The 17,536-nt window shown below is 38.3% G+C and overlaps 1 protein-coding gene across 1 annotated transcript in view; it reads right to left on the bottom strand.

Annotated features, from left to right (window-relative positions):
• The window catches only part of LOC102181832 (NADPH--cytochrome P450 reductase), a gene marked incomplete in the record, with an annotated part of 1,163,480 nt that overhangs the window by 549,529 nt on the left and 596,415 nt on the right, over positions 1-17,536 (bottom strand).

Genomic DNA, 17,536 nt, shown 5'->3' with positions numbered 1-17,536 from the left:
CCATGTTCTAGATTCTGGTGCCTTCTCCTCATCCTTCACACGCTGATGCCCCCTCTGGAAACAGACAGCGTGATACATGCACCATCACCTGGCCTGAACTGGCTCCATGTGACCAACTCCACGCTTGTAGAAAGCCTACTTCATCTCAGTCAGTCAGAGAAGTATTACTTTTCAAGTTGTTGAGGTTTTCAAAAATAATATAAATGCACTCTTACTTAAATGCTCTGAATCTTGATTGTAAAAAGAAACTCAGAATTTTCTCAGTTGTGGGAATTTGTCTTGGTAACAAGCATGTTAAAGCAACACTTTGATCAGGGAGAGAGAGAAAGTATTAAACTGTGATTTATTGCTTCAAATAAAATTTTGCTATTTGTTCTTATACCAGTGAAAGTGAAATAGCCTTTGCAACATTTTGAGTCTCAATCAGCTCTGCTTTCCTGTCTTCTTACAGCATTGTTGAACTTTGAGTTTGTAAAGGATGGAGAATACTTTCACATATAAACTGTTACATTTTGATTTCAATTCAGGAGGAAACTGTCATGTGATTACTGTTGCAACACTCTATGAGGTAAGCGCAAAGCACCATGAACACTTCGTCTACATTTACTACATAATGTATGATTGAGTCATTCAATGGGTGCATCTCCAAGGGTGCTTTCTGTCTAATTAAATTAATTGGGACCTTAATCATAATTTTGAGGTAGACTGTTTATCTCCAGGGATAGCACCAGGATAATCTCTGTGTACAACAGGAGTTATCAAACACTGTCCTCTGAGAGAGAATCTTAAGAAACAACTTGGGTCATATCAACAAAAGGGAGAAGTCCAGTCTGGGCAAAAATTTAATATGTAAACCTTTTCCTATTTAAGTCATGTCCTTCAAGGGTGGTAGATCTTTAAGTCTAAGCTTTGTCTTTGAAGATGATATCTGAACTGATTTTCAGATATGATGAATGAAAATTTCAGAATAAATCATTTAAAGCTTATTTCAAATGCAGATAAAGTGTGTCCCATAGTTTGTCACATAATTTCAGTCAGGCAAGTTGACAGAATCAGAGAAGTCTTCCAAACATAAGCAACACTTTAGTTGAGTTTTAAACTAAAATTGATAGAACAAGAAAAGATGGCAAAGGAATTCCATGAAAAGGTTACACAATTTATGAAGTCACAAAGGGTGTAATACATGCGTGTGTGTTTGCGTGTGTGTGTGTGTTAGCTGCTCAGTCAAGTCCAACTCTTTGCAACCTTATGAACTGTAGGCCTCAAAACTCCTCTGTTCAATGAATTTCCCAGGAAAGAATACTGGAGTGGGTTGTCATTTCCTGCCCCAGGGCATCTTCCCAACCAAAGGGGGGAAAAAAAAAAAAAAACAGATTTCCTGCACTAACAGAAGGATTCTTTATCATCTGAGCCACGAAGAAAGCCTGAGAACCACTTAAACTAAATTACATATTCAGTGTGAAAAGATCAATCTATGAATTTAGAAGATCACTGCCCTGGATTATCTCAGAACTCACTGAGACTTCTTTCTGAAAATCTTTAGTTCGATGTTCCCATTTCCTGACTAATAAATATTGATGCAGTCCAATGTTGTTCTCACCTCTATAATAATTTGCAATTTTTGTATGCAATATCTCCAATTTTCAGAGAAGGCAATGGCAACCCACTCCAGTACTCTTGCCTGGAAAATCCCATGGATGGAGGAGCCTGGTGGGCTGCAGTCCATGGGCTCGCTAGGCATCAGACATGACTGAGCGACTTCACTTTCACTTTTCACTTTCATGCACTGGGGAAGGAAGCGGCAACCCACTCCAGTATTCTTGCCTGGAGAATCTCAGGGATGGGGGAGCCTGGTGGGCTGCCGTCTATGGGGTCGCACAGAGTCAGACACGACTGAAGCGACTTAGAGGCAGCAGCAGCAGATTCTCCAATTTTGTACATCTGTAGTGGGCATCTATTTAGATACATAATTTAAAATGTTCCACAGTATAAAGGTGTTCCCCATCTCACTAAATGGTACTGCATTTGTTCAATGTCACTGCTCAGACAAGAAAGCTCACTGTGTTATTTACTCATTTATTGATCTCCCATGACTTATCCATACCCTTAGCAAAGCTTGTTGTCTCTGCTTTCAAAATGTATCATAGATTTGATCGTCCCTACCTCATTTCCTTTCTGGTTCCTTTGGCAGCCTCCTCCACGTATGTGCATGAAAATTCTGGCTTCTGACAACTTGTTATCCTAAAGCAATCCAATGGTTTCCTTTAATTCTTGTTCCATTATATCCCTGCATTGTTCAAAACTCCTACGGTGGATTCCAGTCATATACTCATGGTTTAATGTGTTGCTTTTAACATTCACAGTAACAAGAATGGGAATCCCCACTTTCCACTTGAAGAAACTAAGATTCAGAACATCTCATTAATTTCAGTAAGGTCACAAATTTTTAAGTGATAAAATGCCGGGAGCCAGCACGGGAGATCCCACCCATGACAAGGTCATGCGGAGAGGCTTGATGAGCAAGACTAGTCAGGCTTCAGGGGTTCCCCCTGGGTTTTCCTGAACATCTACCCCAAAAAAACAGAGTCTGCTTGCCTTATTGTACTGTGCTTTCCACTCTTCTGCCTCTAAAAGAAATAAACTTAGGGCTCCAGTTAACAGTCTCCAGCATATGAAAAGAATGTCTCAGCTTAAACCCCTTTGATGGCTTTCTAACTTATCTGACTGGTCTGCCTGACTTTACAATTTATGGATTGTTTACAGCCCCTGACCATGAGAAGCACGAAGCTTAAAACATCTTAAAGATATAGAGCCTTTTGGAGCTAAGAATTGTTTGGTGAAGAGTTTGTTGAGTTAATGTTTGACACCAGGCCTCCATATCCTTTATCTTTTAGGCATCTGGGAGGATATTAATCAATGTAGTCAGGATGCAGAAATAGGAATATAGTAGTTTTGATGTTAGCAATACTAGACTTTTGAGTTAATAATTTTCTCTTTGTTATAAATCACTGTACTCCACTTTCTTGTTATAAAATATTGTATCCTTGCTATGTAAGAATGTAACTTTATTTAGTGCTTTCTGAGAGTGGCACCAGACTTTGGGGAGAACAACACTATTACCCTTATCAGAAAAGGGCTGTAAAAGGTTGATTGGCCTTCTGGCTGGAAGATTATGTAAATCACCTAAGACTTATGTATACAAATAGATATGCAGAGAGAAAGCCTGGTCTCAATAAGAGTCAGGACTGTTGACACTGCATAATTTTGTATTATCCATTGATCTCTATGTAAAATCAAAAATATATAAGGCCTTTCCAGACAATAGAGGATGGGCCAGTCACTGGAAAGACTGGTTTCCCCCATGTCTTCTTTACTCTATTTTCTGGCTGAATTCCTATCTGGGGAGTGGAGGCTCTCCATGTCTACTTACTTGCCCCAGCTTCTAAGATCCATGAGAGAGGGAGACCAAGGTGGGGCACCCTCCACTATTCAAACAAGTGCCAGTGGCCCAACGTAGATGGTGCAAGTTCCTTGTCTGGAACTTTATTAGTTCTCCACATAAACCAAGTTATTCAGCCTCTTTTCTCCACTAAATTTTCCTACTACACTACTTTTTCCTAATCTCTCTTTATATTTTTAAATAAATAAGTTTTTCCTCGCCACGCCGTCCCCACTTCAAATTACCCTGGATCCACCAGGGCTGGACCCCAGCAATAAAACTAGAATTTGAATCTGTTTTCTTTCATAACAATTTAATTCCTTAACTAATAATGAAAGTTATACAACTGTGAAGACTGATTCACATTAGTTAGTCTTACCTTGTGGAAGCTTGTTCACAGTCTGAAGAAAGACTTTTTAAGTTATTCATAAATCTTGGAATTCTTTCATCTAGAAGTTGAAAGCTGCATTACTACTTAAAAAAGTATTTTATTTCATTCAACTATCTGTGCATTTTCTCTGAAGAGTTTTCTGATTATTCAAAAACTGTTTTTATTTACACTATAGGTAATTAAAAAGAAATTCCACAGTGCACAAGGGAAAATAATACTTATCATGTTAAGACAATTTATTGCAAAGGCCAGCCAATCCTGTGTTTACATACTAAGAAACCAGGCATTGCTAAGGGAAATGTATCTCAAGTAATTTCTTCTCCTACTAACTTTAAAGTAGAAAATATCCTTCATTTTTTTAGTCCCTCTCATCCTCTCATGTTGGGGTAGACAAGTTGATTTGATATTTTGAGAGATATTCTTGTGCTGTCTTTCTTCCACGTCTGCTTTAAGCCTCACAAAAGACCTACTTATAAATTTATATCAGTTCTTAAAAGGATATCATCTTTTTCCCAATAGAGTTGAATGTCCCTGGAAATTTATTTACAATATTTAACATTAAGACATAGAACCAATTGCAATATGTTTAAGACTGATTCTTTCTTAATTAAAATTTTAAACTAAATTTTAAAATAAATCTGTATGTAAAGATACTACAAACCACATCAAACATTGATGTTAAAAAATGTGGCAAGGGTAAAAAAAATGGTTACATTTTCAGATCACTGACATCAACAGCAAAATATCAGCCTGAACATTTTTTTCCCCCATTGGAGAATAATTTAGCATGTATTTTCCCACTTGCCATAGCAAGGTTTTCCTTCTTTTTGTCTGCATGCTTAGCCTGTCAGTCATGTCAGACTCTTTGTGACCCCATGGACTGCTGCTTGCCAAGTCCCTCTGTACATGGGGATTCTCCAGGCAAGAATACTGGAGTGGGTTGCCATCCTCTCCTCCAGGGGATCTTCCCAATCCAGGAATTGAACCCAGGTCTCTCTCATTGCAGGCAGATTCTTTATCATCTGAGCCACTAGGGAAGCCTTTTTTTTTTTCTTTTTCTTTAGTACTCAGTTCATTCTGCGTTGGTGCTTGGTTGAGTATATAAGCATTTGCCATCAGTTCTGATTGATATATAAATGTGTAACCAATTATTACATTGGATTTAGTGTGTCTATTTCAGTACATAAACTATGCTATCAGTGGGGCTTCCCTGGTAGATCAGCGGATAAAGAATTTGCCTGCAATACAGGAGACCCAGATTCGATCCCTGGGTTGGAAAGATACCCTGGAAAAGGAGCCTGGAAAAACCTATAGACAGAGGAGCCTGGCAGGCTAGATTCCGTGGGGTCACAAGTTGTCAGACACGACTTACTGACTAAATCTCACACACACCATGCTACGTGTGAGGTCATTGCAATTAATAAATGGGTGAAATCATATAAAAGTTTCCCCTTGCAGGGATTTTATATTATTACAATAGATTTGACAAAAAAGAAGGAGAAAGCTTAATTTTAAAGTAGTTGCAGTCTTATCAACTACAAATTGGTACTTGTGGTGAGCACTTGTCATTTACCTCCACAAGGATTAAATCACGTGCTTCTGCCTTCAACACATTCTGAAAGGAGTTCAGGGTGGAGAGTGAGGCTCTCTGTTCTCAGGAGAAAACTGAGAATATGCCGGGGTCCAGCTCCGGTGGATCCAGGGTAATTCAAAGGGGAGATGGAGTAGGCGTCCTAGGAAAAAACTTATTTAATTAAAAGTATAAAGAGAAATTAGAAAAGAATAGTGTAGCAGAAAAATTAGTGGAGAAAAAGAGGCTGAATAACTTGGTTTACGTGGAATACCAATCACCACCTACGTAGGCCGCAGGCGTCTTTCCGTTCTCCTGAAGGAGAGGAGGCACTGAGGCCTCCCCGGTCTGATCTTAGAAGCGCAGGCAAAATTAGCAGGTTTGGTGAGTACCCACGTACCAGATGGAAATTCAGCCAGAAGGGGAAAGAATGACACGGGGGAATCCGTATTTCCAGAAACTGATCCCATTTCTTTATTTTTCAGGTTTGCTTATATACTCTTTGTTATACATAGGGATGAATACAGAGTCACGCAGGGGTCAGCAGACCTGACCCTTGTCAAAATCAGGTGCTTCATATAAATGTATACAAAGGTCTTATGAGTTTTACATCATCTTCTGGCCGTGAGGCCCGCTGACATTTTATGGCCTTTCTGATAACGGTCAGTCAACCAGAAAACTTATTTTTCCAGGGGTGATTTTTTTCTTAAACTAGGTGCCACCCTCCAAATAAAGTTGCATTCCTATAGGGTGAAGGTGTAGTGGGTTACAATCAAGAAAGGAATTTACCTGGCCTAAGGTTTAACATGACTAATCTTAAAAGTTAATACTTATTTCTCCTATGTGCTAGTTATATTCATTATAAGGGCAGGGAATATGGAGATTTAGCAGCAAATATTGGCTCAACAAATGAAAAACCCTTCATCAATATAATTTCTGATCAACCCACTAATACTATCCTAATAATTTTGTAACTTCTCAAAAGAATCTGTATATAGAAAGTTTTAAATCATCTCATGCCTCTCACGGTTGGGAGGGTATAAACAATCACATGTGGCTGGACGAACCTGTTCAGGTAGGCTAGAGAACGTTCAGAGGAGTTTGTAAGTTGAAACTCTCTTGTCACGTCCAGGAATTTTTATTAACTGGAGCTGCAAGTTAACTCCTTCTCCAAGAGAAATAGTGATGGGGGAGAGACCCCCATAAAGTCAGAAGTGTAGGTGAGAGCATAAATCAGACTCTGGTTTTGGGGGTAGATGCTCGGGAACAGGGGGTTTCCTGAGGCTCGATCCCGCCTTTGCATATGCCGAAGCCTCCTTCCTCATGACCTTTGCCATGGGTGGAGTTCCTCACGCTGGCTCCCGGCAAGAATAGGTTTTCAGATGGTTAGATACTTTCAGGAACTGATTTTATGAGTCAAATTTTCCTCATATCTAGAAAAACACTAAGTTCCTTCAGGGTGAGATCTGGTCCTTGTGACTAGCAAAAACCTTCTGCAAAAAATACATGCTAAATTGCATGAACTCCCCTTCACCTAAATTACATGTATAATGACCTTCCCTCCCAATCTCTTTGGAGCAGCTTCTCAGTTATCTGAGGTGCTGTCCCTCAGGCTGAAGTCCTCATTATGCTCCAAATAACACTTGCAACCCTCACACTGTGCTTTTTTTTTTTAATCAGCATGTCTTTTTCAGTGTTTCTAAGGCTAGACATGAAGTACTGTGACAGAAATAAGAGGCATCCATTCTACCATGAACAATGTAATCAATCATGGCCAAACCTAAAAGTTGTGCTTCAGATGAGATCCAAAAGATAGAAAGTGGCTTCCATTAGAAGCACTCTTACAAGCAGTAAAATTGAGTAAAAGGTAATTAAGTGAAATTATCTTATTTCAGAGATGAACTGGTTTATATGTAAAAACACTAAACACTTAAAAAGAATTTTTATTCCAATACTATAATACAAAGTTGTAGTCAGAGTGTGAGTTCTTGTCTTGTTCCTGATTTTAATGGAAAGCTTGTCAAACTTTCAATGTTGAGTATGATGTGAGGCTGTGCGTCTGTCTTGCACAATCTTAATTATTATATTAATATGTTGAGGTATTTTTTCTCCTCCAAATTTGATGAAAAAAATATTTTTACCATGAAAGGATGTTGAATTTCTTCATTAAATAATACAAAGAAGGAAAAAAATTAAGAAAGAATACCATTTATAGCAACTTTGATAAGAACAAAATAATTGAGTAAACATAAGTAGGGATGCAAAAGCTTTGCACACTGAGAACTCCAAAACATCACCAAAAGATGTTAGAGAAGGTACACATAGATGGAAAAATGTTCAAGAACTAGAATATTTCACATTATTAAGATATCAAGATGACCTAAAGATCTACAGATTCAATGCAATCTCTATGAAAACTCCCCAAAATTTTTGTTGGCAAAAATAAAAAATACATCCTAAAATTCATGTGATATGTCAAGGGACTCGAGATAACCAAAATGATCACAGGTCTTCATTCTAAAACATACTATAAAATTATGGTAATCTGAAGCATGTGACACTGGCATCAAGACAGACAGAGAAGTTGAAGTGGCTGTAATAGTGGAATAGAAAGACACTGAATTCATGTCCTCCCATAGAAACCCTAAAATTGCAACTATTTTTGAAGCCACTGTTGATGAGAACAACTGAAGACTCGCAGGTATTCTATTACTGAAAGCATAAAGCAGGAAGTACACAAAGACCAATAGGACTTGGGTATACAGGGTAGAGTCAAGTCTCATACCTCAGGCAGGCAACACACCTAAGGGGGGCAATCCAGTTGTAGAGCTTCTCCCAAAGGAGCATATGCGTCTGAGCCCCTCATAGTGCTACTCGGCCCAGGGTTCCTACACTTGGAAAGTGAAAAAAATGAAACTGTTAGTTGCTCAGTTGTGTCCAACTCTTTGTGACCCCACGGACCGTAACCCACCAGGCTACTCTGACCATGGGATTCTCCAGGCAAGCATACTGGAGTGGGTGGCCATTTCCTTCTCCAGGGGAGCTTCCTGACCCAGGGATCAAATCTGGGTCTCCTGTATTGCAGGCATATTCTTTGCCATCTGTGCCACAGGGGAAGACTAAACACCCCCTAAATTGTAGGACTTTGAAAGACAATGAGGATTCTTTTTCAGAGAACCAAAGGCCTGCAGAAAACAAAGATTTCTTTTATTATTATTATTTTTTACTTTATTTTACTTTACAATACTGTATTGGTTTTGCCATACATTGACATGAATCCACCATGGGTGTAGATGCGTTCCCAAACATGAACCCCCCCTCCCAGCTCCCTCCCCATAACATCTCTCTGGGTCATCACCGTGCACCAGCCCCAAGCATGCTGTATCCTGCGTCGGACATAGACTGGCGATTCGATTCTTACATGATAGTGTACATGTTACAATGCCATTCTCCCAAATCATCCCACCTTCTACCTCTCCCTCTGAGTCCAAAGATTTCTTACAGGCCACACACAAAATCACATACAGTCCAAGAAGAAATAGAACTCAGAGGAACCTCAGTCAGACAGCTTGCTGATATTGGGCAGAGCCTCCCAGAGAGGTGAGAAAAAATTACAATTCACCTTGAAACATAAATACTAGTAACAAACATTTTAGCCAGCTATCCCATGACAAGGACATGGTGCTGACAAGCATTGTATTGTAATCCTCACCTAGCGTTTCAGTGGTGGAACCCAGTCCCAATCACCACCTAGGTGGCATCAGTCTTGAAAAACTCCAGACCAAGCAGCTGGTTGGGCAAGGACACAGCCCACCCACCTGCCATCGGGCTGGCTATCTTAGGACACCTTGAGCCCATAGCAGATTTGGGACCCACCCAGCAGATGGCCAGCACCAGCCCTGCATCCCTTCTTCCTTATTTTTCAGAGTTAAATATTTCTGTCTCCTAATCTGGTGATCTTTACATTTCTCAAGACAGTTAATACCATTGTGTCACATCTATCCTCAGGAGAGTTGATGTTGCAAAGGATTTTAAAATGTTCCTCAAGCATAAAACTAAGAACTAAATTCTTTCTCACTGCATAGCAATTAGTATTCTCAAAAAACATGTTTCAGATTAGAAATGCTCAGGGTTATAGTCTTCATTCTTTTTCTACCTTTAATAGTAAATAAAATAAATGAAAATCAGTATCCTGCATTTACAACACACTTCATGGGTTAAAGCTGTTTCATTAATGTAGCTGAACACATGCTACAGGGAAGTCTGAGGACAGATGTTCAGTTTTACTGAATATTATCATCACTGGTGATGTCCCAACCTCTGTTTTTGGATGAGCTTTGCTAGCATTTTAAAGTTAATCCGTGGTCTTACCTAAAGGTTTAGACACAAGTTAACAATATTCTCCAATTTTTTTTTCACTGTTGTCCCTTAAATTTCCTTTCTTGGGAATTCTATTCTCTTAACTACTTCCTCATTTAAAATAGCAATACCACAAATATACTATCTATGTATGCGTTTATGGGTATCTGTGCATTATTTATAAACACAGTAAGAAATATTCACCCCAAAAGAAATTATTTTCATCTTGTGATAAGAGATAGTGCCTACATTTAAAATACACATTAGAAAAAATAAATAAATAAAAGAAAGGGGCATAATGTGTTTATTTAAACTCAGAACAAACCGAAACTCTTGCTGTGCTGCAAACAACTACACAGATCTATATCCAGCTAGTCTTACCTTATCACACTCTTTAAAATTTTTCATCTTACCTGTTACTAACAATATAATATTTTTCATTTATTTTTACATTATTCAGTTCAGTTCAGTCGCTCAGCCGTGTCCAACTCTTTGCGACCTCATGAATTGCAGCAGGCCTCCCTGTCCATCACCAACTCCCGGAGTTCACTCAAATTCACGTCCATCGCGTCTGTGATGCCATCCAGCCATCTCATCCTCTGTCGTCCCCTTATCCTCCTGCCTCCAGTCCCTCCCAGGATCAGAGTCTTTTCCAATGAGTCAACACATTGCATGCGGTGGTCAAACTACTGGAGTTTCAGCTTCAGCGTCATTGCTTCCAAAGAACACCCAGGACTGATCTCCTTTAGAATGGACTGGTTGGATCTTCTTGTAGTCCAAGGGACTCTCAAGAGTCTTCTCCAACACCACAGCTCAAAAGCATCAATTATTCAGCGCTCAGCTTTATTCACAGTCCCACTCTCACATCCATACATGACTACTGGACAAACCATAGCCTTGACCAGATGGGCCTTTGTTGGCAAAGTAATGTCTCTGCTTTTGAATATGCTATCTAGGTTGGTCATAACTTTTCTTCCAAGCAGTAAGTGTCTTTTAATTTCATGGCTGCAGTCACCATCTGCAGTGATTTTGGAGCCCCAAAAAAGAAAGTCTGACACTGTTTCCACTGTTTCCCCGTCTATTTCCCATGAAGTGATGGGACCAGATGCCATGATCTTAGTTTTCTGAATGGTGAGCTTTAAGCCAACTTTTTCACTCTCTTCTTTCACTTTAATCAGGAGGCTTTTTAGTTCCTCTTCACTTTCTGCCATAAGGGTGATGTCATCTGCATATCTGAGGTTATTGATATTTCTCCAGGCAATCTTGATTCCAGTGTGATTTTTCCAGTACAAAAAAGATTCATGACCCAGATAATCACAATGGTGTGATCACTCACCTAGAGCCAGACATCCTGGACTGTGAAGTCAAGTGGGCCTTAGAAAGCATCGCTACATCGAACATAGACTGGCAATTTGGGATGCTTGGGGCTGGTGCACAGGGATGATTCAGAGAGATGATATGGGGTGGGAGGTGGGAGGGGGTTCAGGATTGGGAACACATGTACACCCATGGCGGATTCATGTCAATGTATGGCAAAACCAATAGAGTATTGTAAAGTAAAATATAGTAAAAAAAAAAAATTTAAAGAAAAGAAAGCATCACCACAAACAAAGCTAGTGGAGGTGATGGAATTCCAGTGGAGCTATTTCAAATCCTGAAAGATGATGCAGTGAAAGTGCTGCACTCAACATGCCAGCATTTTGGAAAACTCAGCAGTGACCGCAGGACTGGAAGAGGTCAGTTTTCATTCCAATCCCAAAGAAAGGCAATGTCAAAGAATGCTCAAACTACCGCACAATTGCACTCATCTCACACGCTAGTAAAGTAATGCTCAAAATTGTTCAAGCCAGGCTTCAGCAATAAGTGAACCATGAACTTCCAGATGTTCAAGCTGGTTTTAGAAAAGGCAGAGGAACCAGAGATCAAATTGCCAGCATCCACTGGATCATCCAAAAAGCAAGAAAGTTCCAGAAAAACATCTATTTCTGCTTTGTTGACTATGCCAAATCCTTTGACTGTGTGGATCACAATAAACTGTGGAAAATTCTGAAAGAGATGGGAATATCAGACCACCTGACCTGCCTCTTGAGAAACCTATATGCAGGTCAGGAAGCAACAGTTAGAACTGGAATAACAGACTGGTTCCAAATAGGAAAGGTAGTACTTCAAGGTTGTATATTGTCACTCTGCTTATTTTACATTATTATTATCCATCTATTCCCCTGGAATCTTATTTCCACATAAAAATAACCCTTGATCTTTATCATGTATACCCAGGTCCCATAACTCTCTGTCTCACTGAGTAATCAGAACAATTTTGTAGGGATAAATTTAAAAAGTCAAAATTTCCAAAACTGAATTTCTCATGAAGCCTTTTTTTTTTTTTTCCTGCCAGTAATACATGTTAACACTATGGCATAGCAATGTGAAAAGCTCTATGGACATAGTACTTACTTAACTATTCAAGGTTCTAATCTCATGCTCAAACAGAATGTCAGTCTCCTCAATGACTGAGTTGTTTGTTTTCAACTAAGCATCTCTTTCACCCAAGTGGCACTTCCTTTGAAACTCAGACATATGAATTCCATTTATTGAGTCCATTTTTCATGATGCCCATGAAGGTAATATATCTACAGAAAACAGATCATCAGATGACTTTTCCTTGATACTGGAGGGGTCACGCCTTAGTAACTGAGCATGAACACCAGCAAGAGCGAGGGGTCAAGAGAGTGTAAGTAGCCTGGTAAATGAAGGTCAGCAGAGAAAATAAGAAAGATAAACTAAATCCCCACACCCCCCTCCCATGCCAAAAGAGTGTAATGCCTCAGTGACAGTCTTGATAATGTGGCCAGTGGTCAGACCCGTGTTTTGACGATTTCATGTCATGACAGGAGGAGTTCTGTGAAGTGAGGTGAATACAGAAATTCAACTCTAAGACACTTCATATTCTTGCTTAACTTTATTGAGTTTCATTTCCATCTTGCATACAATGGAGTGAAACTCGATCAACTAATACCTGTCCCTACAATAAGAGAGTTTAAGTTTGTAAAGAACTTGTCAAAAATGTATGCCTCATAGTTGGCCTTCAACAATAGTGAACTCACTTCACTCACTTAATGCCTCCTAAAATTTTCACCAAATAAAAATTCCATATTAAAACAAAGTATCCTTCTACACCAGATCCAGACATTCTGTCTCATTAACTTTTTAGGAGAAACATGACTATGCCTGAGATATATATATATATATACAATTAATGAATCAAAAGTAGTTGCATGGCAGTTGCTCCTCAGGAGATGTTATCAGGAATGAGTGAAAAGGAATTTCTAGAGGAGATTTAAACTTACAACCAGCAAAACTTCACCCACTGAGATTCCATACAGCCTACACATCCTTCTTCAGTTCTGACACCTTCCAAGTTTTCTGTTGAAAATTTTTAATTCATACAGCTTTAATTTTCTAATTCCTCCATTGAGCCTCTGACATAGCCCCCTAAAACACAATCATTGGTCTATTTCCATCTTCAAATCTTCCCTTTGGTCTTAGAGTAGAAACAACATTTACTCAAGACTTTTCTATTCACTGCTCTTGGATTAGTCTCATCTCTTCTTATCTCCTCATCATAATAAACCACATATCATTTAGTCTTGATTTGTTGAAAGGTTCGTTTCTCACCAGAAATTTCAAACGACCATTTTAATAGATTAAATGCTGATTCTATCATCTTCCAGGCCTAGACATTGTGAGAAAAAGTGCTGTTTCCTATGAATTTCAGATAATTATGCACAATTACTAAATACCATTACCCCAGTACCATGCTCAAGCATTACTCTATGTTCAAATTATGGAATAAATAGCTCCAGTTCATCACTGAGTCTAAGAAAGTGACATCTGTGCTAAACAATATGGGTTTCTGTGTTGCAGTCAGAGAAGTTTAGATTTATAGTTATTAATAATGTAGGATGACCTGGTGTTCGCCATGTATATAGAGGAGCATTACAGGTATTCCCAGTTTTCTGAAGTTAACTTTAAGCACGTGGTTTTTATGAAGAACAACATTAATATTTGATTATACTAATTTTAAAAAATGGAGTTTTTACAAAAGCCAACACACAAGACTCCATAATCATACATATGTTGGTGAGGTTTTAAGTATTTATTTTTAATTGAAGCACAATTAATTTGCAATGTTGGGTTAGCTTCAAGTGCACAGGAAGGTGATTTATTTATAAATATACATATATGTGTGTATATATATGTATGTATGTATGTGTGTGTATATATATATATATACTATATATATATTCTATTTGAGATTCTTTTCCATTTTAGATTACTATTACCATACTAATGTTTCTTTGTAAAAGTGAAGTGGTATAACTTGAACTTTCAAAAAAATGAATAAACTTGTACTGCTGAAGTGTATCATAACACGTGAGACAAAGCTACAACATGTTAACACCATCATCACAAAAGAGGTAAATCATTAAAATCACAGATAATTTTCTTATTTACATAAAAAAGCATACCACAGACAACAAATTTAAAAGAAATTGAGTTAGAAGACCTACCTAGGTTGAAAGTTTGTAAAGCATCTGTATGTCTTCTTTGGAGAAATGTCTATTTGGTTCCTTGGCCCATTTTTTGATTGGGTCGTTTATTTTTCTGGAATTAAGCTGCATGAGTTGCTCATATATTTTTGAGATTAGTTGTTTGTCAGTTGCTTCAAGTGCTATTATTTTCTCCCATTCTGAAGGCTGTCTTTTCACCTTGCTTATACTTTCCTTTGTTGTGCAGAAGCCTTTAAGTTAAATTAGGTTCCATTTGTTTATTTTTGCTTTTATTTCCAATATTCTGGGAGGTGGGTCACAGAGGATCCTGCTGTGATTTATGTCGGAGACTGTTTTGCCTATGTTCTCCTCTAGGTGTTTTATAGTTTCTGTCTTATGTTTAAATCTTTAATTCATTTTGAGTTTATTTTTGTGTGTGGTGTTATAAAGTGTTCTAGCTTTATTCTTTTACAAGTGGTTGACCAGTTTTCCTGGAGCCACTTGTTAAAGAGATTGTCTTTAATCCAGATGGCTAACAAACACATGAAAAGATGCTCAACATCACTCATTATCAGAGAAATGCAAATCAAAACCACAATGAGGTACCATTTCATGCCACACAGAATGGCTGTGATACAAATCTCTACAAGCTATAAATGCTAGAGAGGGTGTGGAAAAAAGGGAACCCTCTTACACTGTTGGTGGGAATGCAAACTAGTACAGCCACTATGGAGAACAATGTGGAGATTCCTTTAAAAACTGGAAATAGAACCGCCTTATGACCCAGCAATCCCACTGCTGGGCATACACACTGAGGAAACCAGAATTGAAAGAGACACGTGTACTCCAATGTTCATCGCAGTACTGTTTATTATAGCCAGGACATGGAAACAACCTAGATGTCCATCAGCAGATGAATGGAAAAGAAGCTGTGGTACATAACACAATGGAGTATTACTCGGCCATTAAAAAGAATTCATTTGAATCAGTTCTAAGGAGATGGATGAAACTGGGGCCGATTATACAGAGTGAAATAAGCCAAAAAGAAAAACAACACCAATACAGTATACTAACGCATATATATGGAATTTAGAAAGATGGTAATGCTAACCCTGTATGCGAGACAGCAAAAGAGACACAGATGTATAGAACAGTCTTTTGGACTCTTTGGGAGAGAGCAAGAGTGGGATGATTTAGGAGAATGGCATTGAAACAAGTATAATATCATATATGAAATGAATTGCCAATCCAGGTTCAATGCATGATACTGGATGCTTGGGGCTGGTGCACCGGGACAACGGAGAGGGATGGTACGGGGAGGGAGGAGGAAAGGAGACTCAAGATGGGGAACATGTGTATACCTGTGATGGATTCATGTTGATGTATGGCAAAACCAATTATATGATTATCTCAATAGATGCAGAGAAGGCCTTTGACAAAATTCAACATCCATTTATGATAAAAACTCTCAAGAAAGCAGGAATAGAAGGAACATACCTCAACATAATAAAAGCTATATATGACAAACCCACAGCAAACATTATCCTCAATGCTGAAAAATTGAAAGCATTTCCCCTAAAGTCAGGAACAAGACAAGGGTGCCCACTTTCACCACTACTATTCAACATAATTCTGGAAGTTTTGGCCACAGAAATCAGAGCAGAGAAAGAATTTAAACGAATCCAAATTGGAAAAGAAGAAGTAAAACTCTCACTGTTTGCAGATGACATGATCCTCTACATAGAAAACCCTAAGGATTCCACCAGAAGATTACTAGAGCTAATCAATGAATACAGCAAAGTTGCAGGATATAAAATCAACACACAGAAATCCCTTGCATTCCTATACACTAATAATGAGAAAGTAGAAAAAGAAATTAAGGAAACAATTCCATTCACCATTGCAACGAAAAGAATAAAATACTTAGGAATATATCTACCTAATGAAACTAAAGACCTATACATAGAAAACTATAAAACACTGATGAAAGAAATCAAAGAGGACACTAATAGATGGAGAAATATACCATGTTCATGGATCGAAAGAATCAATATAGTGAAAATGAGTATACTACCCAAAGCAATTTACAAATGCAATGCAATCCCTATCAAGCTTCACAGAACTAGAACAAATAATTTCAAGATTTGTATGGAAATACAAAAACCCTCGAATAGCCAAAGCAATCTTGAGAAAGAAGAATGGAACTGGAAGAATCAACTTGCCAGACTTCAGGCTCTACTACAAAGCCACAGTCATCAAGACAGTATGGTACTGGCACAAAGACAGACATATAGATCAATGGAAAAAAATAGAAAGCCTAGAGATAAATCCACACACCTATGGACACCTTATCTTTGACAAAGGAGACAAGAATATACAATGGAGTAAAGACAATCTCTTTAACAAGTGGTGCTGGGAAAACTGGTCAACCACTTGTAAAAGAATGAAACTAGATCACTTTCTAACACCACACACAAAAATAAACTCAAATTGGATTAAAGATCTAAATGTAAGACCAGAAATTATAAAACTCCTAGAGGAGAACATAGGCAAAACACTATCCAGCATAAATCACAGCAGGATCCTCTATGATCCACCTCCCAGAATACTGGAAATAAAAGCAAAAATAAACAAATGGGATCTAATAATAATTAAAAGCTTCTGCACAACAAAGGAAACTATAAGTAAGGTGAAAAGACAGCCTTCAGTATGGGAGAAAATAATAGCAAATGAAGCAACTGACAAACAACTAATCTCAAAAATATACAAGCAACTTATGCAGCTCAACTCCAGAAAAATAAACCACTCAATCAAAAAATGGGCCAAAGAACTAAATAGACATTTCTCCAAAGAAGACATACTGATGGCTAACAAACACATGAAAAGATGCTCAACATCACTCATTATTAGTGAAATGCAAATCAAAACCACAATGAGGTACCACTTCACACCAGTCAGAATGGCCGTGATCCAAAAATCTACAAGCATTAAATGCTGGAGAGGGTGTGGAGAAAAGGGAACCCTCCTACACTGTTGGTGGGAATGCAAACTAGTACAGCCACTATGGAAAACAGTGTGGAGATTCCTTTAAAAAATTGCAAATAGAACAGCCTTATGACCCAGCAATCCCACTGCTGGGCATACAAACTGAGGAAACCAGAATTGAAAGAGACACATGTACCCCAATGTTCATCACAGCACTGTTTATTATAGCCAGGACATGGAAA

This window comes from Capra hircus, chromosome 25 (genome assembly GCF_001704415.2).
Source record: "Capra hircus breed San Clemente chromosome 25, ASM170441v1, whole genome shotgun sequence".
NCBI lineage: Eukaryota > Metazoa > Chordata > Mammalia > Artiodactyla > Bovidae > Capra > Capra hircus.
Note: the sequence above shows the minus strand (reverse complement) of the source record. Positions and strands in the feature narration are given on the sequence as shown.